This window comes from Protopterus annectens, chromosome 3.part1, assembly GCF_019279795.1.
Source record: "Protopterus annectens isolate FY-2018-M chromosome 3.part1, PAN1.0, whole genome shotgun sequence".
NCBI lineage: Eukaryota > Metazoa > Chordata > Ceratodontiformes > Protopteridae > Protopterus > Protopterus annectens.
The window spans coordinates 1130449360-1130467061 of NC_056732.1; positions in this window are offsets into that span (position 1 = coordinate 1130449360).

Below are 17702 nucleotides of genomic sequence, written 5' to 3' on the forward strand. Positions count from 1 at the left end.
AATGATGCAGCCATGTCATCATTGATTTATCCACATCACATCTGTTGATGAACCCATGCTGTTTAATTCAGATTATCTGTTATAGAAGCATAGTATGCCCGCACTCCATAGAGCTGTGTATTAAAAGATTCTGTCATACGAGATTTCAAATTACAGGTGTCAGGAAAACACACATTTCAAAGTCTGACTTAAACATTGTTTTATAATGTTCATATATCTGAGTAAAAGTATATTGAGGGATTGAAATCCTTTAGGCATGTTAATGTTCACAGAAGTGTGTCAACCACATCACCACCTGTTGGGTAATTCCATCCTGTCTGTCATTTTTATTTTATATACATACATTAGTCATACATTGCCAGATATAAATCCCCGCCTAAGTCCACAATCTAGAGAGCTGTGCATTATCTGATCTTGGCACACAGGAGGCTGAATGCCACTATAAGACAAACATATTTGAATGGATGACATCATCATTGTGCGGCAAGAGAGATAAATAGTTGTGGGAGTCGTTTCCCTTTGTAAAAGTTTCCACTTAGTAAGAGTGCACTTACCTGATTTGTTTGATATGCCTGTCCTCCCTAACACTATAGCATAACACACACACACACACACACACACACACACACACACACACACACACACACACACACACACACACACACACCCACACACACACACACACACACACACACAAATGCACACATACTCTTTTAGTCATCACCAGGTTTGAACCCCTACATATCTAAGTTCATAACCTAGAAAACTGTGTTTTTTCTGCTCTTGCCAATGAAGAAGTCTGAGTACAACTGTATGACACTATATATTTAATGGAATGACCTCACCATTGTGTGACAGGGCAAATGTTGGCCTTAAAACAGAGTTAATAGTTGTGAGAGTCTTCTCCCTATATCAGTGCTTCTGCTGAGGGGATGTGCACAAACCAGATCTGTTGGATATGCTATTCATACCTAGCACTATAGTCACACACTGACTTTCATTGCCAGGTTTGGACTCCTAATTATTTAAGTGTACAATTATGAGAACTGTGTTAGCTATTCATGCCACAGGAGAAGTCTGAGTGCAACTTTGAGATGAATGAATTTAACAGAATGACATCTTCATTGTGCTACAAGGGAAATAGCTGTAAAAGAGAGTTAAATAGTCATGGGAGCCCTCTCCCTGTGTAAATTGTTCTCCATAGTATTTCTGGGTGCACTAGATTTGTTGGCTAAGCCAGTTATATCTTTCACTAGACACACACACACACACACACACACACACACACACACACACACACACACACACACACACACACACACACACACACACACACTAGTTATTCATGGATATGAACCTCTACCTAAGTCCAAAATCTAGAGAGCATTGTATTAACTGCCTCCACCTGAGGCAAAGTGTCAGACAACACATGGTTGTAATGTAGATTACTAATATTGGGGTGAATGGACAATGTGTTCTGACAGGAAATCAAAACAGCAATGCGTTAATCGCAAAACACTACATACTGTAGCAATAACTCTAACATCACTTCAGTCAAGAACTTTGTTGTACTGTGAATGATATGCATGTATGTCATCTTAAGCTGTAGTAATCAATTATACGGTGGCTGATGCTTACAGTTATCTAGCAGTGGAGTGGTGCCCTTGCATGATTGACTGTTTTTTTCTCAAGATCATTGTACAGCAATCTTGATGTAGCATGAGGATCATTGTGCAGAATATGTGGTGAGTGTATATTGTACATGGTAACTACAAGCCATATAAGCCAAACATAGAAGATTATAATCATTAGCACTACTTATCAAGTATGTGCCCAATGGTCCAACTTCATTGGAACACATTTGGAAGGGTATTGTGTTTCAGTGAAAACATGTGCATTATGTATTAAGCATGGTACTACTAAATAAAACAAAATGAAAAGGAAGGTCACAGCCAAAAAATAACTTTTAATTTTAAATAACAAGCACTTTCATTCACAAACATCAATGAATTTCATCAGACATCTTTATTATCATTCACCCCCATCTTAAATAGCCCTGTACGGTGATATGACCTACATAACATCATGTGACATCAGTAAAACTGTACTCTAACTTAAATACCCCATATGTTAACAATGGCAAAAGTAAGGCGGGTGGATTAGGATAAAATAAGGTGTGTTGGATGTATTCTGTTTTTGAATTTTTTTGAAACATGAAGCGTATGTTTCTCTTAAATGCGGTATTTAATTTGGAGTACAGTTTTACTGATGTCACATGATGTTATGTTGGTCATATGACCGTAGAGGATTATTTAAGGTCATATGACCGTAGAGGATTATTTAAGATGGGGGTGAATGTTAATAAAGATGTCTGATGAAGTTCATTGATGTTTGGTGAACGAAAGTGCTTACTATTTAAAATAAACAGTTCTTTTTTAGCCATGACCTTCCTTTTCATTTTGTTTTATTATGTATTAAGTAACAGAATGACAGTGAACTCCTCATATCCTAATTACATTAACCAAATAAACCATAGACAGGTAATACAAGCTACTCAGATCACTTCCTTTCTGTCAAAATTGCTTACTAAAACCCAGTGCAGGCAAGCACATTTGTGCAACAAATGACAAATTAGAGCATGCATAATAATGTTTTGAGTTTAGAATATGAAATACCAGCTGTCTTTAGTGTTATGTGCCACACATCAAACAAATAATGAATACAGGCACATGCATTTTTCTGATTTTGAACCATTTCATATGTTGTTTGTGATGTGGTAATGTATTCTGTTTCTTCATTTAAACATGTAACATTACAGTAAAGTGTTGATAATATGGATAGTACAGGAGCATACCTCTCCACTCCCCACATATTTGGAGACTGTCAGGATGTTTAAATCATAATATTGCTGTGTTCTTCATACACTCAACATTGTCTTTAGCAAATCACTAAGGAATGAAGTCAGTACATACTAACATATATGCACATGTCACACTTCCATATCCTTCAGAAAATGCATACTAATGCTACATATTTTATTATGGCAACTTCCAATGGCTATAAGAGCAGTACTTGTAATCTGTCCCTTCTTTTGAACATTTGTCCACCCATTACTCTTGACTTTATCCAGATCTCTTGCATTTATGCATGGAAAATAATGAGCTTGCATGGGATAGTACATGAAGAAACAACTGGGATACTGGTGGTGTAATAATATAGTTATGCAGCATATCATAAGGGAAAATGTCATTGGAAAGAAAAACTTAAGTTATGTTTGACATAACTCTGGAGTCAAATCCTTGACAACCCACCTAAACATTATCTAGGCTGGAGAATCATCTGATCACACCACAGAGCAAGTCATAGTTCAGATAGTAAAACACACATATTTGAAGAGACAGTGGAAACATAATGAAGCAAGGGAGTATTTGTGTATCAGAGTTCATTAGTGTAATGACAATTAAAATATTCATATAAGGGTGAATTCAATAAAGCCCACATGGAGTGATGTTCCGAGTAGGCACAGTAGCACAGAGCTCACACAGAAGCAAGCAGTTGTGTGATCCAGTAAACAGACCTGAGGGGTGTGCATGAGCATGGGAACATGGAAGTGTCCATGGCATGCAAATCACCTCATAAGCAGGTGAACTGCATGCAAATGAGGTTGTTTTGTAATCCAGGAAGCAGACAGGTACTTGTGTAGATCTCGTGTTGGTGTTAGAAGTGTACACAGAATATTTCCATGTACAAGAAAGTAAAACTTGAACAAAGGCTGTAAAAGCCCATGTAGAAGGTCAGAAATGTCATAGTAGGCACAGATATATGTAAAATTATGCTGAGCATGTCCAAAAAATAATGCAAACTAATATAATATAATTTTTTTAATATGTGTATTATGTTTGTTTGGAGCTCAGCAGTGCAAAAACATGCCATTAAGCAAAACAAAATATTAAAAAGTATAACATCTAAAAATAAGACATATGCGAGAATAATGCATTATAGGGCCCTGTATGGAGTATGTACAATGGTAGATTTCAGTGGTTGCTAAGGATACAGGCCCTGGAATATTGAAGTATCCAGGTTGTGTGCACGGATCTGTGTGCAAATGAGCTGGGGCTACTGAATACCAAAAATGGGCCACTGTGTCCACAGCTAAAATCCATGTAGCTCCAGAACCATGTTGGTGTCCACAGAAGAGCTATCTGACATCAAATGGGGTGTGGCACAAAATGTTTAAGCGGATTGGAGCTCAGCGGTGCCTTTTTGCACAGCGCAACTTTCAGCTAAGCAGGGGGATGGGTTCAGTGCTGCTAAGCTTTGTTTAGCTGCAGAACATGTGCTTTAGCTGGTTTAAGGTATGCTGAGATGCCTGTGCATGGTCCAGACTGCTGAGCAGTGTTTACATCAGTGCCGTGGGTTTGCGGGCAACACCGCAGTGCTTAGCAGGGAAGGCACTTAAAAAAAATGGAAATAGCCTGGGAAAGCCAATCATGTATAAATTACTGATAAGCCCTGTTCCACTGACACTGGGCTATTCAAACCCTTCAATGATATACCTGGCAGATGGAATGCATCATAGTTAGCCAATCACACAGGCTGCATCTGCAGCACACCCCTATACAGTATGCATACACCCTACAATCTGATTTTCCACCATACTCTGCACAATTGGAGCACAGACTTGGGAATTTTAGTTGACAGAATGCTACATTTGTATGTGCTAGAGTCTGAGGTCAGGGCTGATGCTGCTGCTGACAATAGATCTAGGCTGAGAAGGAGAAGAGTATTCAAGCCCAGAGTAAACTTTCAGGAGCTACATGAGCTGGAGATTGTAGAGTGCTACAGGATGGACAGCGACATACTACAAGAACTCACCAAGCTTTGCACCCCTCAATTCAGACACTGAGCCAACAGAGTGGAACCCAGCCCAGTGGAAACAAAGGTTTGTGTAGCCCTTAGAATGCTAGCTACTGGCACTTTTCAAAGACCAACTGAGGACGTGATGGGGGTCTCATAGGCATCTGCATCCAGGGCACTCCACCGGTTTCTGGCTGCCATGCAAACACATCCCAGTGAGCACATTTATTTACCCCACACCGCTGAAGAGATGCCAGCAGTATGCATCTCTTCTACCATGTAGAACACTACCCTGAGGTACTGGGTGGAATAGACTCCACTTATGAACACATCAAAGCACTGCCCCATGAGGAGGTAGAGTCTATGTCAACCGCAAGGGATATCACTCCATCAACTGCCAGGTAGAGTGCAATGCTTAGGGCATTATCATGAGTGTGTGTGCTGGCAACCCTGGCAGCTATCATGACTCCCATATCTTGCAAGTATCACAGCTGCACTAGATGTTTGCCATGGAGGACATCCCGTATGGCCATCTACTGGGGATGCTGGCTACGCACTGGAACCATAGATGATGACACCCATCAGAAATGTGTACACGCACCTACTGAAGAATGCTATAATGAGGCACATCCACAAACTAGGAACATCACAGAGCATGTGTTTGGGCTGCACAAGTCATGGTTCTGGTGCCTCAGTATATCTGGTGGAACCGTGCCATATTGTCCAGCCATGTGTGCACACATGTTCACAGCATGTGCCATGCTAAATATGATCCTGCAGAAACAACTGTGGCAGGATCATCACAGGGAAGGGACACTCTGCCCCCCACCAATGCCAAGTTCCCCACAGCCACACCCACAGGGGGACTCAGAGGAGGAAACCCCTGAGGTTATCCCTGTAGGCAGATGTAGGCATGCTCAGTATGCCCTGACCTTGGCAAAGAGCAATGCATAGCACATGCACTGACAACCGAGGGTCCTAGGGACTGGCACCTTACTCTGACTCACATCCATAGTAAAAAGGATGCCAGCCACACCACACAACCTGTACCTTACCATGTATTTGCTGTGTAGTGTATACATCAGATAGAGTCAGCCCTGAAACAGGTATTGCACCTGCTGCATTAACAAGATGTCACTTTCTTTTTCAACAAATATACAGGGTACAAGACTATGGTAGCATATGTATGGACCTGGGGCACATATGCCAGGGAATAGAGTGGGCTACTGGGCTACTTGCAGAGAGCTAACAGCTATGTGGGACAACAGGTACTCTGTCCAGTACTAGCTGCCCCATAATATGCATTAAGCCACAAGGCAGCAAAACCCACTGCAGTATGCAAGGGAAATCCCAAACACCAAGGCCATAGGACAGACGCACACCTACCAATCCTAGAGTCCTCTACCCCCAACGCACCAGTGTTCCCATACAACTGCAGTAACACTATGTTTGCAAGGATATAGCAGCAGACCACACAATCCCAGAGCTGTCCCAAACAACCTTGTTACATGCTCTAGTTCCACAATATGCAAGGTTCAAAGTGTATGTATGTCTGCTATTGATAGTGTCGGGAATTAAACCTCACTTTCTGCTGGCTGTTGTGGTTTACTGGGCTAAGTAGATTAGCATGGATGATGATGTTTATGGTTCAAAGATGGCCACACCTTCAACTTTTGCATGTGAGGTACTCCAATGATAGGAGTTCCACAGGCCATCAATATGTCACAATCTATTACTGCAAGAAAGTTGGACAAAGCCAGAGGCAATGGAGGGACAGGGGACCATACCTATGAGCATTATATATTTTCTGAATAACCTAGAAAGTGGCTGGTATAACAGCAAGTTTTTACAAGTCAGAGTAGCAGCAGGATGTAAAGGCCATCATGTAACTGTGTCAGTGCTTATATCAATTCAGTGAGCACCATTTACTAGTATATTACCAAAAAAATACAACTGTCTGAGGAGCAGAGTGGACATATGGGGGAGAAAGCTAGACATCTTGCAACACATGTACACCCAGAGGTGTGAAGACTGCAACCCTGTGTATGGTGTTATATCATATACTCCAGTCACAGCATACCTACAACCACTTAGAGCAGGAAATATGGACAAACCCATGAACAGCAGTGGGACAAAGGCCCACATATAAGGAGAAGGATTAACTAGTGGCCAGACAAATGCAGAAAGTGAGGAAAATAACAGGTCGTGCAGTAGCATGGGTTCCCTGCTGTGAATGGAGTCAGTAACTCAAATGTCTCTCATGATTTCCTAATGTCAATCTATAATGAAGTGCCACTGATGTACCAGAAAATCACAATGCTATGCAAAACGCACCAGACATATGATGCAAAACCATATACAGTGTATTATAATCTGAAAAGTTTCTAGGTATGAGACATATATTATGTGCAGCACACAGTGGGGGAATCCCTTGGACATAATATTAGGGAGGTGCTGGACTCTTGAATCAGGTGCAGCAGCCAATTAACTGTAGCACACAAAATCCAGGATTGGAGTACAGGTAGGTCTGGCCTGGAGCCACCTTGTAAGTACTGACAGTCACACTGGAAATATTCCTACACTTAGCTAATTTCAGCCCATGTCTGATGCCTCATCTACCTAAAGAATTGAGATCTGAAAATATCTCTGTGCATACAGACAGCTAGGTACACATATCTGTCTCTTCCTTTCCCTCTCAGACATGATTACCTATATCTATATGTTACCTCTATGTATGTATATATATATATATATATATATATATATATATATATATATATATATATATATATATATATATATATATATATATACATTTATACACACACACACACACACACACATATATATATATATATATATATATATATATATTTATATATATATATATATATATATATATATATATATATATTTATACACACACACACACACACACACACACACACACACACACACACACACACACACACACACACACACTGGATATAAAAAGTGTACACACCCTTGTTAAAATACCAAGTTTTTGTGATATAAAAAATGAGACCACAATAAATCATTTCAAAACTTTTTCAACCTTTAATGTGACCTATAACCTGTTCAATTCAATTGAAAAACAAATCTGTTAGGGGGAAAAATATAAAAAATAAAGAATGTACAATACACTGGTTGCATACGTGTGCACACCATTAAACTAATACTTTGTTGTGTGTGCACACCCTTAAACTAATACTTTGTTGAAGCACCTTTTGCTTTAATTACATCATTCAGTATTCTTGGGTACACACCTGTCATCAATTAAAGTGACTCTGATTAACTCCAAATAAAGTTCAACTGTCCTAGTAGGATTTTGCTGACATTTACTCAGCTGCCTGCTACAGCAAAAGCCATGGTTCACAGAGAGCTTACAAAACATCAAAGGGATCTCATTGTTGAAATGAATCAGTCAGGAGAAGGGTACAAAAATTTTTTTACAGCATTGGATATACCATGTAACACAGTGAAGGCAGTCATCAAAAAGTGAAGAAAATATGGGACAACAGCGATGTTGCAAAGAACTGGACGTCCCTCCAAAATTGATGAAATGATAAGATGAAAACTGTTCTGGGAGGCTGCCAAGAGACCTACAGCAACACTGAAGGAGTTGCAGGAATTTCTGGCAAGTGCTGGTTGTGCACTACATGTGACAACAATCTCCCGTATTCTCCATATGTCTGGAATATGGGGTAGGATTGCAAAACAGAAGCCTTTTCTTACACAGAAAAACATCCAGGCCTGGCTAAAATTTGTAAAACAATACATCAAGTCCCCCAAAAGCATGTGGGAAAATGTGTTATGGTCTGATGAGACCAAGGTTGAACTTTTTGGCCACAATTTCAAAAGATGTTTGGAGCAAAAACACTTCCCATCACCAAAAGAATTACATCCCCACAATCAAGCATGGTGGTGGCAGTATCATGCTTTGGGGTTGCTTTTCCTCAGCTGGAACTAGGATTTTAATCAAGGTGGAGGGAATTATGAAAGTTCCAAATACCAGTCGCTTTTGGCCCAAAATCTTCAGGCGTCTGCTAGAAAGCTGAAGATGGAGAGGAATTTCACCTTTCAACACAACAATGACCCCAAGCATACATCCAAATCAACAAAAGAATGGCTTCGCCAGAAGCAAATTAAAGTTGTGTAATGGCCCAGTCAGAGCCCAGACCTAAATCCAATAGAAAATCAGTGGGGTGACCTGAAGAGGGCACAAGAGATGCCCTCGCAATCTGACAGATTTGGAGCACTTTTGCAAGGAAGAGTGAGCAAATATTGCCAAGTCAAGATGTGCCTTGCTGATAGAGTCCTACCCAAGAAGACTGAATGCTGTAATTAAATCAAAAGGTGCTTCAACAAAGTATTAGTTTAAGGGTGTGCACACACAACAAAGTATTAGTTTAAGGGTGTGCACACTTACGCAACCAGTGTATTGTACATTTTTTATATTTTCCTCTAACAGATTTGTTTGTTTTTCAATTGAATTGTACAGGTTATAGGTCACATTAAAAGTGGAAAAAGTTTTGAAATTATTTATTGTGGTCTCATTTTTTATATCACAAAAACCTGGCATTTTAACAGGGGTGTGTACACTTTTTTAAAATCCACTGTATATATAGTTACATAAAGGTGTACAGTGATGTATACCCTCCACATATATCTATGTAACACAGTTACATATTGCACACACACAGCTACATCCAAGTTGACATCCCTGTGATATACATCCATATCTATATCTTTCTTTCTGTCTCTGCAGATATATATATATATATATATATATATATATATATATATATATATATATATATATATATATCTATATACGCACATGTGACTATGTGTGTGGGATGCACGACTGTCCACACCTACACACAGAATGCTGGGGTTAAGTGCACCCACACGCACAACTGCTGTCTGATGCTAAAAGACCACAGCCACATAATGACATAATGCACCCAACCACAGAATCTTATGCCTGTGGAATCTCACACTGTAGACAGCCAATGGTGAACAGGTGGTGTAATGTTCAATGGCTGCAATGCAGAACTTGGACAGGACATAGTGTTACTAGCCATTTCTCTATCTAGCAAACTGCAAACAGTTAGAAATGGCAATACTGGTACCTGTACACACATAACAGGGGTATTAACAGGTATTCCACTGCTACAACACCAGATACAATAGCAACATAAAGCAGGTTCATTCTGCAGGCCACACAGGCTGTGTAACACAAGGCCACTTTGCGTAGCACACAAGTACTGTGGCTGTGGCTGGATAGACAGTAAATGTAACCGGTGTTGCATGCAACTAGTACTGTGAGCTGTAGTGTGCAATAGTAGGTAGGGGTTCTAATCTCACATCAGCCACTGTGTGTGTGTGTGTGTGTGTGTGTGTGTGTGTGTGTGTGTGTGTGTGTGTGTGTGTGTGTGTGTGTGTGTGTGTGTATGTGTGTATTGTGAGCTGTAGTGTACAATAGTAGGTAGGGGTTCTAATCTCACATCAGCCAGTATGTGTGTGCGTGTGTGTATGTACATATTTCCCCATACAGTAGTACAGACATCCCCATCAGGCCTATGTCTGTTCAATGGCCAATCATTTTATGGCCCTGTGACTAGTGTCCTCCACAACAGTGGCCTCCCTGTCAACAGCTGCTGATGTCATTCACCTTAACAGCACTGGCAGACACTTTCATAACAGATAAGCTCCATGGCACATGCAATAAGTACTTAGTGCTATAGTGTATATTGTTAAATAGGTAGGGGTGTAAATTTCAAAAAGGGCAACTCTGTGTGTGTGTATATAGCTCCGCCTTGCAGCAGTGTGCCTATCTGTGGGCAATGGTTATACATTTTAAGGCCCTGCACATAAATGTCAAACCCCTATTGGCCTCCTTTACATGACCTGCTGATGTCTTTCACCTTAGCAGTACTGGCAGACACTTTCAAAACAGGTAAGCTCTGTGGCACATGCGAGAAATATGTAGTGTTACAGTGTATACTACTAGATAGGTAGGGGTTCTAATCTCAATAAAAGCAACATTGTGTGTGTGTGTGTGTGTGTGTGTGTGTGTGTGTGTGTGTGTGTGTGTGTGTGTGTGTGTGTGTGTGTGTGTGTCTAATCATATCTCCTTGTAGCAATGTGCCTGTCTTACCTGTCTGTGGGCAATGGTTATACATTTTAAGGCCGTGCTACTAGCTGCTGACCCTATATAGCCCCATCTACCTAGGCATAAATGCTACCTGCCACTACCTACATTTGTAGGTACAGAACACCCATGTGACATGTATCAAGGATAGCATGCCTTGTCACAGGTTATGCATGCAGGATTATGCTGTCTGCCCCCATTGTCCCTGACACACTGTTCTATGCATATCCACCTAGGTAATCATGCACATATTCAGCCGTATCTTGCTGATGTCATTTTTCCGCTGTGCTGACACGCCATCCTAAGTGGCTGTATTGCTGCCAAGTCTCCACACTGTAGCCACTCAGACCCCTGGAACAGGAATATACACAGTTCTGAGAGATACCTCTCAGTCTGCAACAATACTGCCAATCTAACATCATGCAACAAAGGTACAAACACTTTTATGTGTACTCATGACACATGCCAGCATACAGCACCTGTCATGTCATAACACTACCACACTACAACATGCCATGTAATTTAATATAGCCACCCTGTGCATCAGACACATATTTACATGTCCCTGCATCGATGGTATGGATGGTAGGGATGTGGTACAGGTATCATCACATGCATAGGGTGTGGTGTGGGGGTGCCAGAGGCCTAGGCTGTGCCAAACAGTTGACATTGTCTCTGTGTGTCAGGAAGGGGTGCTGGTCAGTTAGGCCATGGAGAGGTGCTGAGTGTGTCTGTTGGTGACCTGCATGTGACAGTGATGTCTGAGTGTGTGCATGTACACAGTCAAGCCATGTTCTAGGCTTAATCATAGGTATGTTGGACAGCTGTGGACCATACATGGCAAATTAGACAGCTCACCATCTCTGGCCATGAACATGGGAACTGGTTGTGCCAGGACTGCCACTGGTACCACCATGTCTAGGGTCAGATGTGGTACTAGTTGCTGAAGGTGACTGGTATCTGCTAGGCTCATGTCCCTAACAGGACTGCCCAGGACCACATGCCCATGGCCTGCCATTTCATGGTGTGGACAGCGCCCTATCTTCTGTAGTGCTGGAGGTACTGCCACTACAGGACTGTGAGTTTGCATGGCCACATGGACTCTCAGGAGATGGTGTTGCTGACTTACTGCCATGTGTCTGACGTCCTACTTCCAACACATGTTTTAGCACAGATAATGTATGGTCAAGAACTGACAAAGTCTCACCCCACTGTCTGTCCACTATGTCAGTGAAATGATAAATGGTGTCCCCAATGTGGTGGAGGGAGTCATGGATGTCAGACAGTGATCCATCCATGATGCTAAGCATCCATCAGTGTTGTATTCTGAACTTGCCTGTGCCTCCATGATTGACTGAAACATGCGTCGAGTGACCCGTGATGTGACACCTGTGACAGTTGGTGGATGGGCAGTAGTCCTCCTTCAGGCACCCCTGCCTATCTGCCTGTGTGGGACCTCAGCTCTCTGGCTATGGCTAGTGTCTATGTCCACTAATACCATTGGTGCCACACTCTCCTGTTCAATGCCACCACACTCTTACTGTCCGATATCTGTGGCCGCATGGGACTGGTTATGTGTGGGCATACCGATTATGTGCTGGGACAATGGAGGAGAATGTGAGATGTCAACCCATGGAAAAGATTCAGCTCTGAACAACCCCTCCTGGCCTCACTAAGGCCACCATCATCATCAGTGTCCAATGACATACTGACATCAGGTTGTGAGGGGGACACACTCCAACCCCCACTGTCACCTGTGAGGAGGAAGATAAAATAAGTACATTACTACCTGCACTATTATGTATGGTGATCCACACACACATACACACACACACACACACACACACACACACACACACACACACACACACACATATGCGCGCAGACACACACACACATACAGGTGAGGAGCCACAACTGAATTACACACGCCACACCTTATTTCTGATCCCATGCTCAATACACAAACAGACTAAAACATACACAGACAAAACAGGGCCTTTATAATATGCACTGCAGCTATGTCCAGTTAATGTTGCCAGTACTATACACCTGTGAGATAAGCAATATGTCAGTGTATGTGATAGACCTACACCAAAAACACAGTGCACCCGTCTTGAGCATACTGTATAGCTGACTGCAGAGACCTTCACAAAAATAAGTGCAAATATGTTACTGCTCCTGCAAAGACACTACTGTGATTACCGATTCAATGCACTTCAGTTAACCCCTCTGAAACTGAACATACAAGTATTGTACTCTGGCAAAGCATATCAGTTGTGTCTACAGCAAAATAGCAGCCCTTAACATTCCTAGGGTAGATATGATCCTTACAAAAACAGTATCACACTTGCCAGGTACAGGACGTTGGACTCCGGCCACACCTGCTGTATCTATGGAAATGTGAGGGAGAGGTATTGCCAGCAATACCAAATGTGGCATTGTTATAGGATCATATTTGCATATATCAACATGTACAGTAGGTACTGTGATACTGCTTACATTGCTGACATTCTGAGTATGTGTGCACAGGTGCATGTTAAAAATAAACCCACCCCATGCAGATTGACTTGACATCTGTGTAATGGTATGCAGAGACTGCCACAATGACTGATACAGTTTTACAGTGATGAACACAGTAGTCTTACCTTTACACACCTCCACGATGTATGGGGTAATGGATGCTTGGGAGCTGGTGGGTGATTCCAGGTATGCCAGGAATTCCTCTGTGGCCGAGAGTGGTTGTTCTGTTTAAGGCCCTCCACTGGTGGCAGCATGGTTCCTGGCCACAGCTGTGGCTCTTTGCCATGCAGCATTTACCATATCTGTTGCTCAGTGTTGGACCTGCTCTTAGCTTTTATCCTGTAGCCTGACTTGGTTGACGGTTGTGATGAGGTCAGCCCACAGTGCTGCACTTTGCTCACTATTCTGGTGACTCCTGGCCAGCAGAATGTTGTGATGCTGTCTGAGGCCATCCAGGATAACATTATTTTCAGCAGCTGAAAATGGCGGAGTGCCTCCTTCTATACATCCTTTCTGAAAGACATGAAAGGGGAACACATCACAGGACCAAATACATTGCTATCTCCTATGTACTGACCCTGCACATCAAAATTGGCCTGCACTATCCACTGCTACCTCCCACATCATACCCCACCTTGTAACAACACAGCTTGTATGTGCCTATCAGCAACATAGTAGCAATACTGGTTGTGTCACAGTGTGCTGTGACAGAGTGTGCTCTATGTCTCCATCAATGTCATCTACTGTGGTGTGTACCCTATGAGCAATGTCCCAGTACCATGTCATACAGCCACTGCCAGAAAAATAGGTGTGTGTTATTACAAGTATATGGGGACAGTCTAGCAACATCTGTGTGCCACAATGACAGACAGCAATGCAAATGTGTTGTAGAGTATCTTCCCTGTAGGCATCCTACTTCTTTACTACACAGATGTTCACAGAATATGTATGTGTGCTTGATAGATGTGGTCCTCTTGCCAGACACATGTGGATCTCTGGCAAACAGTTGGAAAATAATTGCTGGCTGTTCTCAAAATGTAGAGAATCTGGCAATCACATGCCAGAACCCTCAGAAAACAGTTGTGCTACAGTAATATCTGTTACAGTATTCATACTCTTACTTTGTTTGACCAATATATACACTCTGCAACTGATGTTGGGCCTGTCCCCCCAATAATAATGGATGTGACCTGAATTCCTGCTGTGGGGTTTTGCCAGGTATGGTAGCCATAGCTCTCAAGTGATGAGATACAAATGTTGACAAAACAATGACCTAGCTAGAGTACTTCAGGGACAGTCAAGGACACCTTTACAATGTCTGAACTATACCTGTGTGACATTCACAGACTACAAGGAGCTGAATGACAGTACATCATGTGATATGACAGCTGTGCCCACCCTTATGTACTGTCAGTATGTCTAGCACATACTCCAGTAGCATTTGTACAGTAGCCGACCATTGTAGGAGAGGGTGAGAGGGCCACTGCAGTGATTTAAGTCACAGCAGGCACAGGTGAGCGGCATTCCTGTAGCTGCTTGGGAGCATCTTATCACCAACATGTCATTTCCAGAGATGTATTACAGACGTACGGTTGTAATCCCTATTCCCAATGACTGCAACCTCCCATCTGTGTCCCATTATATGGGGACTTGTATTACATACCTGGTAGAGTGCTGTAATCCTTTTGTGAATGAATCCTAAAGAAAAAATGATTCATAAATCACAGTCTGTCTTGGTACAGGAAGTTACAGACCTATTTTCCATAGGCAGTGCATGCCTTTTGTAGGTAATGCTCATTAACAAGAAATTGCCTGTGCACCAATCCATGGTTCAGACTTACTAATTACATCCAGAACAGCTGGGTTGCACTTTCATTAGCCAATGACATGGCACAACTGTGCAATATTAAAGCCTTCACATAGGCCCTGTCTCCTTTCCTAGTCTTTGAGATGGACATTACTGAGGTGTGGAGACTACAGCATTGCAGTGGGTAGGTACAAATAGTGTCCACTGTTGAGGCTTATGTGGTATGCCCACAGTTTTGCATGTTATGTTTGGCCATTGTCAAATGACTTTCTGATTATCTGGTAGTCCAGTGTTAAACAATGTGGGTTGAGGTCAGTAAGGGGGAAGACACATGTGGGTGTCAGACATCATACCTATCAGAATATGCATGCTACTACAGTAGCAGCTGGTCTATCAGCTCTGTATGTTTGTAGGGGCAGATTGTGACACATGTCCCTGTCGCTTGACCTTTGCCCCCCACCCCTTTATGTATGGGTGTTGTGTAGATCCCTCGTTCCAGGGGGCTGTGAGTTATGGTAGGTCTGTAGCAGGTAGCTGAACATACTGCTGCATATGTTGCAGGCTGCAGCTGCTGCTATTTGCCCAGGACTCATAGTGGGGAGTGTGAACACACTGGAGGACAGCAAGCAGTATGTGTCACTGAGGGAGCAGTGTCAGATGTGTTATTACAGCAAAACCAGGGTGAGGGTACCCATAGCAGTCCAGTTGAGGCATGTGCTTAAGGTACATATGTTATGTAGCAGCACCAATTGGAGAGTAATAGGCGACATATAAGTAGCCTATACAAATATGTGCAGTGTGTCCCTACGTACAGGCCTTTTATGCGCTAACATGGGTAGCGGTTAATTCAGTAGCAGAAAACTGTTTTGGTTAAAACTGCATGACGCACTCATTATTTGCTGTATTCACAAGGATGTAATTGAAGTACAACACAATGGATTTGAACATAGGACTGTGGGTGGCAAAATGAACTACATGCATGGAATTTAACAGACTGAGCTACTGAATCAGTACTATAGTTGGTGTATTTGCAAGATATATGTTGCATGCATACAGTCTGTTACACAGGATGTGCATTAGCATATGCTTTTGGATCGGCATAACATGTGACACTGAAATGTCTGTCATGATTTTCTAACCTCAGTCGATAATGAATTGCCAGTACTTTAGCACACAAAAAAGATTTTGTGAAAACCATGCCAAAACTAGGTGGCACAACTGTGGACATTCTGCAACAGTCTGTGCAGTTGACAGCTATACCTACTATCCTGAGTCTCACAAACATCCATCATTATTTTTTTGTCTGTGTACTGGTTTGCTATCTGCATCACAGTCCCAAGTACACTGCCAATTTTCCCATTATATGTACATGCAGTGTGTCATTGGCAATGAGGATGTGTTTATGTAAACACCTGCTTTAATTCAGAGCTAAGTTGCCTAGTGGGCTAATGTACTATGTTGTAGATGACAGGGGCCTAGGTTCAAGACGTGGCAGGTGTGATTATTTTGCAGATGTGCCTAACACTGTCAGAAACACATAAGGTGATTAAGGCAGTTTTAAGTGGGTCTATGTGGGTTTGCGCAGTGTGCTGCTCCAGTTAGCTCTGCTTAAACCCGCTCTAATTATAAAAAAGAAAAGGAAAAGGGGGTGATAGGAAAGTGGTAAAATGGGAGCAAGCAAGGGAAAACATACTAAAAGGCAGGTAGGAATGTGCATGATGGGTGTAGGAAAGGATCATAGCTCTTCATTTCTTGTACAGCAATAGCTGTGCAGGTTGTAGAGAATTTGGAATTTAGTGCCTCACACTCTAGATAGAGGTGTGAGGGCAACATAACTGTGTTGATTAACTCATGTAATAATTAATTTTATCCAGAGGACATGGGTGCAAAATGGAGAGCTATGTATGGGGCAATATTTTTTTGGTAGGACAGGTGCCCATTTTTTTAAGGTGAGAGTGGAATGTTGGGGAAGGGGTATAGCTATGTGTGGGGAGGTAAGTTGGGTAGGAGACGTTGCATTTGTAGACACCATCACCGGTAGATGATCCTGGGTGACAACCTCCCCTCCACCCCTGCTCCCAGGGAGGACAGACCTTGCCCCCTGAGGTGGTTCCACCTGTAGGTGGTGCAGGGCCAGTGAAGATGGTACCATTGGCTTAGGTCCCAGACCTGCTAAGACCTGGTGCCATGGTTGGCTGAGGTAGGGTAGGTGGATCGCCAGGAATTGGCCTACCAATTTGAGCTATGGGGCTGAGGTATTTCAAAGTGTATAGGTTAGTAATGAAAATAACATTTAGTTAGTTATAACAGCATGCCAAAACATTGCAAATAACCCAA